The following is a 10,846-nucleotide window of genomic DNA, read 5'->3' as shown; positions in this document are numbered from 1 at the left end:
CCTAAAGGGGTTTATTTTTGTTCTACTTTGATCCCAATGGTCTGTTACCCCGCCTTCCATGTAGGAGAAATTCAATAAAAGCGCTGCCATTTTATGACTAAGCATATTCCACGCTGACTCTAGGTTTTATGCAAGACAATTTTGAGTTAACGATCACTGTGCTGGCACTGGGGATACAAAGGTGAATAAAACAATCCTTGCCCTCAGGAGCTCATAATCCTGTGGGTTAACAACATACAAAGACCTCATTACCGCACACTGCGGGTAGGTGCAGTTGTAACGGAAGTATAGATGTACAATCTGCCTGAAAGCTGTTTGACAGGCTAATCTGGGAGGGCGGGTGAGAAGAAAAGGAGAGGCATGGGGAGGCCAGACACAGTTGGGGGAGTGGAAAACCACCGATGTTTGGTGTTTGTTACCGAGGCATAAAATGCTGGGCAAGAACTGGCAAGAAATGAGGTTGGAGATAAGCACCCGTGTGCCACGTGGAAAAACTTGAATTTCATCTTGTCAACCACCATTTCCAAAACGTCTCCTTTTTTTCCCCCCAACCTTTTCAAATTTTTAGCCATGTTGTCTCTGTAACGGTATTTATTAACTATTAACGTCAGCTCACTTTTTCCTTATCTTGCTTAGTGTAATGTCCCTGAAATCAGTTTTGCCATGCTAGTTTTATTTTTCTAGGACACTTTACAATCCATGGTAAAAATTTAGAAAATATTTATCCACGGATGACTTAGTCATCTCATATACCACCAAGGGCGTGTGTGTCACACTTATTGAAGTCAGCAGCGGGGAGTCCTTGAGGGTTCTGAGTAGAGAAAGGATATAGTTAGACTTCCTTTCTTTACAAAAAATAAAAATTTACAATTTTTACTCGAGAAGGATAAGCGAATAGGTATTTTTCATTACAAAATGTCTTCTTTAAGACTTAGGGTTTAGGGGCACCTGGGTAGCTCAGTCAGTTGAGCATCTGACTTTGGCTCAGGTCATGATCTCACACTTCGGCTCGTGAGTTCAAGCCCCGCGTCGGGCTCTGTGCTGACAGCTCAGAGCCTGGAGCCTGCTTTGGATTCTGTGTCTCCCTGTCTCTCTGCCTTCTCCCAACTTGCTCTCTCTCTCTCTCTCTCTCTCTCAAAAATATAAACAAACATTCACAAGATATAGATAAGATTTAGGGTTTATATTTCCCTTTTTATACTCCGGCTCCTAGACAAAAACTAGTTGATCAAGGTGAGGCACAATACTTCTTTTAAGAAGGTTTAAAGGGAGCCCTTGTTTCTTTTTATAAGCAAATACAAAGCATTGTGGAAACACCATTTTAAAGGTCCGTATGATTTTGTGATCATATTATTTTTTATTTTAAGAATTTTCTTTTTTTCCTCTTACTCGAATTCAATCTTGTTTTATAATCATGCTTCTAAAGTAAAATCTACAAAACAAGTCGTATTTGAAAAACTCTAATTTCTATCCTTCACGTCTAAGTGGTTCCCTCAATCCATTCTATAGGGAATCATTTTGTTTATTAATTTTGTGGTTTATCCTTCCACTTAAAAACATACAAGTTGGGGGCGGCTGGGTGGCTCAGTCAGTTAAGCGTCCGGCTTTGGCTGAGATCATGATCTCACGGTTCATGAGTTTGAGCCCCACTCTGGGCTCTGTGCTGACAACTTGGAGCCTGGAGCCTGCTTTCGGATTCTGTGTCTCACTCTGATGTATATGTTTTTTTTTTTTTTTTTAAGGTATTAAGGTAAAAGGTATTAAGGTAAAATAAAGGTATTAAGATAAAAAGAAAGTTGTATTTCTACCTTGCTTTTTTTCACACTGTATTCTGGGGATCACTCCACAGCAATGTGGAGAGATATTCTTCATTTAGAGTGTACTTTTTTTTTTTTTTTTTTTTTTTTTTCCGATGCAAAAGCAAAGAGCCTTTATTCGAGCTAGCTCGAGCTCAATCCCCTACCTGCACCGACGCAGCGGTGAGATACCAGGGAAAGAGCTGTACTTTTTTTTTTAATGTTTATTTTTGAGAGAGACAGACAGACAGATTGCTACTGGGGGAGGGGCAGAGAGAGAGGGAGACACAGAATCCAAAGCAGCTCTAGGCTCTGAGCTGTCAACACAGAACCCGACTCAGGGCTCGAACTCACAAACCATAAGATCATGACCTGAGCCGAAGTCAGACACTTAATCGACTGAGCCACCCAGTCGCCCTAGAGTGTACTTTTGAGGAGAAAAGCATGGCATGCAGAAACTTACAAGGTAAGTTTTCTTATCACCTAAAATTAAACTATGAATCAATAACAGAAAGAATATTAATCAACACCTGTCTAAATAACCTATGTTAAAGAAGAAATCACAAGGGAAAGGAGGAAAAATTGTAATTTAATCAGTCAATCAATTAAAATCATAACAAAATGATAATATGAATGGATTTATATGACCTACATATCAAATTTCTATGATGCAGGGAAAGCAGGGCTTACAGGGAAATGTATGGCACTGAAAGCTTATTTGGGGAGGGAAGTTCTCAAATTATTAACCTAAGCTTTCACCCTAAGATCAAACCTAAAAGACAAGAACAAATTATGTCCAAACCACGCAGAAGAAAAAAACAACAAAAATAAGAGCAAAAAAATCAATGTACTAGAAAACAGGGTGGGGGAGGGGAATAGAGAAAATAGATAAAACAAAAAACTGTTTCTTTGAAAAAAATCCATAAAATTGATAAAACCTCTAGCTGGACTGATGAAGAAGAAGAAATACAACAAACATACAAAAGAGCAATGTTAGGAATGAAAGGGGAAATCACTACAGATAAAGGATAAAAAAGAGGGTGGCTCAGTCGGTTGAGCGTCCGACTTCGGCTCAGGTCACGATCTCACGGTCCGTGAGTTCGAGCCCCGCGTCAGGCTCTGGGCTGATGGCTCGGAGCCTGGAGCCTGCTTCCGATTCTGTGTCTCCCTCTCTCTCTGCCCCTCCCCCGTTCATGCTCTGTCTCTCTCTGTCCCAAAAATAAATAAACGTTGAAAAAAAAAATTAAAAAAAAAAAAGAAGTATTGTCTTCAACTTTATGCCAATAACTCTGATAGCTAGATATAATGGACGCATATATTGGAAAAAAACCCCACAAACTATTAAAGCTCACTCAAGAAGAAACAGATAACCTGAACAGTCTTCTATTATTAAAGAAATTGGGTTTATTGTTAACACTGTACTGCAGAGGGGTAGATTGATTTTATTTTTACATATTATACCTGTATACACTTGACTGTTAAAAAATATAATAAAGGTGGGGTGCCTGGGTGGCTCAGTCAGTTAAGCTTCTGACTTCGGCTCAGGTCGTGATCTCATGGTCCGTGAGCTCGGGCCCCACATCGGGCTCTGTGCTGATGGCTCAGGGCCTGGCGCCTGCTTCAGATTCTCTGTCTCCTTCTCTCTGCCCCTCCCCCCACTCATGCTCTGTCTCTGTCTCTGTCTCTCTCTCTCTCTCTGTCAAAAATAAATAAACATTAAAAAATATATAATGAAGGTAAAAAAGGAACTGAGGAAAGAAGAGAGTGAAGGCAGAGAGACAGAAAGAGGACAGAAGAAGAGATGAAGCTTAAACCAGGGCAGTGATTGCTAAATTAGAGACACGGGGCTTATGACTCCTGGTCTTCGGAATGGGAGAGACTTGAGCTTGAATATTGGCTTTGCCGTGCACTATGGTGCGACCTTGGGCAACTTATTTAACGTCTTCAGTTCTGTTTGTTCATCTATAAATTGGGGTGGTAATAATGGTGCCCATCCACGAATACCTGGTATGATGTCTACAGAAGAGGTCAAGTATGGCTTTTGAGTCTTGCTTAAAAGGTTGAAGTAATGTGATGTAATGACTGATTGGGGCTTGGAAGTGAGGGAGCAGAGGGAGCGAAGAGTGATTCACAGGTTTGGATTTGGGTGATGGACTGCCACCAGCTGCCATATGGATTTGGAGGGAAGACAATGAGGTCAGGTTTAAATATGAGGTGAAGGAGTTGCTCTGACAGACATCCCGTGCTCCTTCTGGTGAGAGTCGCATGTTGGCACCCAGACCTCAGCGTGAAGTGAAAGGCTGTGGTCCGTGTTGATCTAACTTCTAATGCAAAGACATAAATAAAAAAAAAAAAATCCACAACGTAGACAATGAGTTACAATTTTAACGTGGGTTCGTGTTGAATATGTATCTTTGGGGTTCCCACGAATCGTTCAATGGTTAATTCTATGGCGCTGGTACCCACACCAACTATTGTTAGCATAACTCCTTGCGTCTTTGTGCTGAAACATGGTAGGCACTCAACAGATACTTGTTGAATGAATCTGTTAAATATTTCCTTTTTGCAAAGTATTGGAGGTTTTTGCAGTCCCTGGACTCCGATTACATATAGGCAGGTGTGGGATGCAACTCAGAAATGGATGTATAACTAAGACCACTTTAAATTCATGGTATCACCTGGAAGGACGGGAGGAGTTGAAGCAGCTCGGTGACTACTTGGTGACTCTGCACGAAACGGGTGATTTCTTTTTGTCATTTCTTCCCCAAAGCGTCTCTTCAGGGCAGCTGCAAATCTGCTTTATGCATTCGTTGTATTTTTTATTGCCCTGGCAGTTGGAGCCATGCCAGAAAGACTAGAACCTTCTCTGAATTTTTTTTTTTTTTTTGAACTTTCCTTTTGTGACTTTGGCAACAGGTCCTGGAAGTGTCACAGGGAGAATATGTTTGAACATCACTGTTTTGTGGCCCAAAACCATTTTCGCTCATTCTTACCCGCTCAGTCTGCCTTGGACACCAGAGTATTACGTTCCTCATCGTGCAGGAGCCTGCAAATTCAATTAAAATCTGGAGTGACTTCCTGAAAATCACCAGTTAGGATGATTGCATTCCCTTAATTGGGCAGGATGGCGCACGTCCTAAAACTTGCTGCTGTATCTTATTAGCTGCTATATCGCACTACCCACAGTCCAAGAAAACAGTCCTCGTTCCGTGGTCATCATTTCTCCTGTGGACCTTCAGCTCTCACTGTGTGTTTTCTCAGTATCTTGTGCATGGAGCAGGTTGCCTTTGAATGTCACAGTTATTGAGCAAATTTGAAAAGAAGTGGGTTTGTAGGAGTCAGAGTGAGAAGTTAACGGACTGTAGGAGGCATGAGTCATAGCTGCTCTGAGCTTCAGAAACAGCTCAGCTCGGCCAGCTGTGGGCACTTGCCTCACCGTTTTAGTAAGCGCATCTATCCGCACTCCCCCGAGTGGGGTGGGACAGGAATGACTTGGGAGGTCCTGAATAGGAAAGTCCACACTTAAAAACTGTACCTTAGTATCTCAGTTTCACTCAAGGATGGTCTTTAAGGACTGGTCATCAGTCTGAGCTCACAGGAGTGACTGGAAGAAGGGACTACAAAGGTGATGGAATGCACAGGCTGGAATGCACAGAGGCTCACTTTTTCTGGTCGAGGCCCCCTGCAGGCTCTGCTGATGGCCGCATATTCAAAACTGGGACATCTTTGATGCTTCCTCCTTCTCGATTCCGACCAACAAGAATTTCACATGTATGTTTGTGCACCGCACCCTCAGATGTGTTAGGAGGAAAAAATCTGTAATGAAAAGAAGCTGAAAAGAGAGGCACCGCAACGTGGTTGGGTTCCATCTGTACCATAGTGATCACATGAGAAAGCAGCTCAGAGGCGTCAGAGGTGCAGAGAGAAGAAAAGGCAAGCAGTTCGAGGTTGGATCAACCGTTCAGCGTAACAAAGGTATCGTTAAGCAGGAGACCAAAGAGTGTGGTGGCCTGTGATCTGGGTGAGGCTATGAGGTTAGGTACAGAGCAGGGAAGTAGACGGAGGAATGTGCCCTTTTCGCCGCTCCATTCCCCTTCTTTTCTGTATCGACTTAGTGTGCCTCGCAAGGATCCCCAACTGTCACTCCTTTTATGGTTGAAGGACTCTACTGTAAAAGGCTCTTCAGCTCTTGGGCAAATGCAGCAAGACGAAGACCCTCTACACGTGCCTCTGAGTCACAGCTCTGAGATAAGACATTTGCTCTTGGGACCCCGGTATCCAGCTCTGGGAGACACTGCAGGCTCTCCCACCACCGTGTCTGTAGGCTGGGTGGCCCTGAGGGAACACGGATGCACTAGCTAGCACTCACCGCACTCACTTTCTTGCTGAGAAAATCCAGCAGGGTTGGCTTTATCAGACCCACATCTGGTTTCCTGTGAACATTACAACATGACAAACCCCAGGGTCTCTTCTTCTGAATAAGGGCCTGAGGTTTTGGGACGAGGAGAGAGGCGGAGTCAGCTGTAGCATTTCTGTGCACCAAATATTCTCTTGTAACCTGGCGTCCGAGGCCCCAAGGGTCACCTCGGTCAAGGACATCTTGGTTCGGTGGAAAGTAAGTATTTTTCTGAAAGTTGCCCCTTGCCACCTGGGTCTCACCTGGGAGGAGAAAAATTAAATGGATAAATACGACTCCCCAGGGGCAAAAACAAGACCTTGGTATTTTGTTTCTATTCTATTTTTATGACAGAAACAAAAGCAAGACAGAGGGGTTGACGAGATACCAGAAGACAATGGCAACCATACCTGTTATTTCTTTTCCTAATTCTAGAATCTATAACCATGACCCCAATATTCCTATTTCAGGGTATGCGCTGCCGAAGCAAGCACACCCCAATATTCCTCCAGCACATAACTAAACACTTAGTGTTATAGGTAACACTTAGTGTTGTAGGTAACACTTAGTGTTATAGGTATCTGGTGCATGTATTTGGAATGTAACCAACGCTAGTGTGGTCAATCTTGAACAACTGGAAAAGAAAAAAAATGTTAGCCTAGCAGTAATCCAGGGTCTAATGGCTGCTCCTAAAATGCGTGGATAGAAAAGGACAGAGGATACCAGGGATATCTGGTGGGACCGCTCTCATCCCATTGGTTCCACTAATCTAGCTTGTCAAGCCATGTTTGGTTCAGCCAATCTGGCTTGCCAAGCAGGTACACCCTCCCTCCCTCCCCCCCATCTATGGAGGCCCCTCCCTGAGAGATGTGACAACCTTGCACCCATGTATCTTTAGAATTTGAAGGAAAAACTCAAACTCAGACAGATGGAGTTTTATAAAGGAAATCCTCCTTAAAGTTACAACGTCATTAAATGTATGGTGTTCACCAATTCATTCATTCAGCTAAGAATTCACCGTCTATCCTCTACGTGTGCCACTTGTTCAGCAGCAGTCATTCGCTTCCAGATGTTGACGGTTGGATAACAGCACAGAAAAATCCACAAACCTTTCCCCCTCACTTTGCCTGGAGGGAGTGGGGGCTTTGTACTTCCCTGCTTGCAGGTGTTTCCTGATTCAGAGAGAGGGCTGAAGGCTGTTCTAAACGGAGAGCTTTGTCATCTCAAGAACAGCTTTTTTTTTTAAGAGTAATTCTACTAACTTGTGGTCCCTTCCTTCCCACCTTCAGAACTGACCCTATAGGTCTGGGGCTTCATTGGAGAAATATTTAAAATTCCACTGATCTGTGGCCCTTCACTGATTCTTGGAAGTGGAAAATACTTTGCTTTGGTTTTGAAGTAGCTCCAGGGACAACGCACAACATTCAACCTCTTGCCCCGAGTGGTCGAACAGCTGCAGGTTATTAGAGGAGCTCTAGAATATTCTGTGTTGAAAATGAAATCTCTACACCTTACAGCAGCTGCAAAAGCATCTATGCAGTGGGGCGAAACGGGCTCCGGTGAACGAGGGCCTTGGAAATGTTACACCCCAGGACAAACCCCCCCCCCACACCCCGCTGTGGCAGGGTGAAATTTGCCTGCATCCCGCCATCATCCCATGTGAAATCTCTAATTAAATGTACTTATTTGGGTCTCCAAATTTTCTTCTCCAAGCAAGCACCAGGGTTCGCTTGCCATCCGCCTACTCTCGCTTTCGAAAAAGCCGGTCACGTGACGAGCCATAACTATTAATGAAGATACTCATTAAACAAAGTAATATATATTTAGAATATTCATCCCTGCTGAACTTTCCTCCATTAGCATCAAAATGGTTGGAAAGATTAAAAGCCGTAAGAATTCCAGATAAAGCTTTAATCCTAAAGCATAGGCAACCAAATTAATTGTATTTCCAAGGCATTTGAGGGCATATTTCTCTGGCCCTGCAAAAATATAATCCTGGCCCCTAAGAATTTTACACCTGACATTTCTCTGGATTTAATTAGATACAAGAAGGGAACAAAGCCACATTTACATGAATGAACATGAATGCCTAATTATTTGTGTTGCAAATTACTGCCTGTTTTCCTTACCGTTTGTGCGGCTTGCCAAGGCTTTCACAGTATTTTTAGCTATATTATCTTGTTTGAATTTCACAGCAACCTTGTGAAGAAGACAGGCGACAAAAGTGACTGTCACCATTTTGCAGGTGAGGAAACTGAGGCTCCAAGAAGTCTCATGGCCAAGGACCGGCAATGGAGCTCTGTAGCAAAAGCAAGGATTTCGTCTCTGCTGTTCTCCACAAGGAATGGAGGCCACTTGTCAGCATAGCTAATAGTTGTGCGTGAGTGCCATGGATAAATATGGAGGAGAAAAGTGGCCAAAAGAATAAAAAAGAAGAAGAAGAAGAAGAAGAAGAAGAAGAAGAAGAAGAAGAAAGGAAAGTGGACTAAGGGAGGGGGGTGAGAAGAAGTGGGGAGATGATGCTAAAGTGTTTCAGTGCAGCAAAATCGGCCCATTGTGCCATAGGGCTGAAAATATCACACGAGCAACTATAACGTGTGTTAACCTTCGTGATTTCCCAAAATACGGTCCATGAGAATTCTTTGGGTGGCACCCAGACCGGGTGCTAGGCATTGCTCTTAGCAGATCCTGCAGCCGGTACGTGGGGGTGACAACAATAAGACGCAACTTGGGGATTAAAGTTAACCGCTGGGACTAAGCGAGGAAGTATCAAAAGATAGGGGGTGAAGTCAGACTAGTGTTTGCTCCATCTGGGGAAGGACGAGTGTCAATAGGAGAGAGCCGGCTGAAAGACACCCTCTCAAGCAAGGAGCTAGACAGGGGAATCTGGCAGTGGGGATGAGGGGAGAGAGGGAATGGCAGTCACAGATCCCCTATTGTGGGCAGGATGCTTCAGGTTGCACTCAGTCTGGGGTGCTCTGATTTCTCGCTCACTGGGCAGCCCCGAAGGACCTGGATGATTGGAAGGGGCTGCTGAAGGGGGAGTAAATAGTCTTTGGGAAGACCTATTCCTCCTTATAAAGTAATAAGTTGGTGTTCTGGTTTATATTTCGGGCCGTGGGGGATAGCTGGTGTGAGTCTGTCCTCCCATGATGCAAACACCTGTGGGGGTTCTGAATCAGCAAAGCAGAACTCTGATCTTTAAATGTGATGAGCGTGCCAAGGCCCTTTGCCCATTTTGCCCATCCCGCCTGGTGGCCAGCCAGTCTTCTTGGACCGCAGCCCTGCTGATTCCTCTTAGTGACAGGGGACATGGTGTTCTTTTCTTTCGTTCGAATGGGTGATTTACTTGTGGTATGTAGGGCAGTAGTCTGATTCAAGGGCAATAGCAGCCGCATACGGGCATTGGAGAGAATGGGGGTTCTAGTCTCAGTGTTAGCACTAGCCATAGCTTTGATATTTCGAGCTGTTTAACCCCAGTCGAGGCTTCCTCATTGATGCAGCGAAGGGATTTCATTAGATGATATTTGTAATTTGCCCAAGGTCACTTAGCCGGTCAGTGACCAGTGGGCCTTTACTCTATTACCCTTCCCCTGGACCTTAGTCTGCTCCTCCCCACGTGAATTTGGGACTAAAGCCCAGGCTGGAGGGAGGGTTCCAAGTGGACAGTAAAGTAGTTGGAATTTACTTCTCCTTAACTGGGAGGATTTCCCTTCTCCTTAACTAGGTTGGAATCGGGGTAGATTATGCATATACTAGTCACCTACAAGAAGGCCTTACCAATAAAACAATGAACTCAACTACAACCCTGTCTCTCAACTTTCTTCACCTCACTGGACACATATAGAAAATAATGATAGAAAAGATTTGTATATTGCATGCTGGGATAAATGCCTAGGGCTGCACATGGCCACCCCAAGAGATCTGGGACTCAATATTTCGGCTCACCTGTGACCCATTTGCCCAAGCACACTGGTGGGAATGTTCGGTCAAAAGCCCTCTCAAACCAGGGGGCTACCAGAAATAAAGCCAGATTATGTTATCTTCTCTGGGGATCCATCTGAGAGTAGCAGAATAATTTCCTCTCATTCAAGGAGTATAGAGAGGAAAGAACATGCGTCTTTGGTTTGGTGTCTTTTTTGTAAATTGGGGCCACATTCTGTAGACTTTTGGTTTCTACCATATTGCTTACTTTGTTATTTTTTGCTACCTCTATTATGACTTCCATCTTCTTTCAGCATGGTTTATTTAATGGTATGGTATGCTTTCTTCCTTAAATGATCAACATCCCAACAGAGGTCAGGAAGCCAACTTCCATCGTTCAGTAGGTTCTACCAATCTTGTCTGTGCCGTTGAAAACAGAGTCATCCTGATGAAGTCTCTCCCTCTAATACGCTTCAGATTTTACGCCCCCTCCCCAAAGCTCATAGTTTTGTATTCTGGATAGAAAATAACCTACTTGAATGTTACGGTTCTGAGAGTAAAGATGTAAGATCAGTAGACATTAGTCCAGCTGGGACTTTTTTTTTTTTTCTTTTTGTTCACTTTTTCGGGGAAGTAAGGATTACATGCTGTAAAGTGCTAGTACATTTTTTTGCACAACACCATGGCTGTCTCGGGGCTCCGCACACGCCTGTACGCCTTCAGCGGGTCT

This window comes from Prionailurus viverrinus, chromosome B1 (assembly GCF_022837055.1).
Source record: "Prionailurus viverrinus isolate Anna chromosome B1, UM_Priviv_1.0, whole genome shotgun sequence".
Classification (NCBI taxonomy): Eukaryota; Metazoa; Chordata; class Mammalia; order Carnivora; family Felidae; genus Prionailurus; species Prionailurus viverrinus.
The sequence above is the reverse complement of the archived record's forward strand: the minus strand, read 5'-3'. Positions refer to the sequence as shown.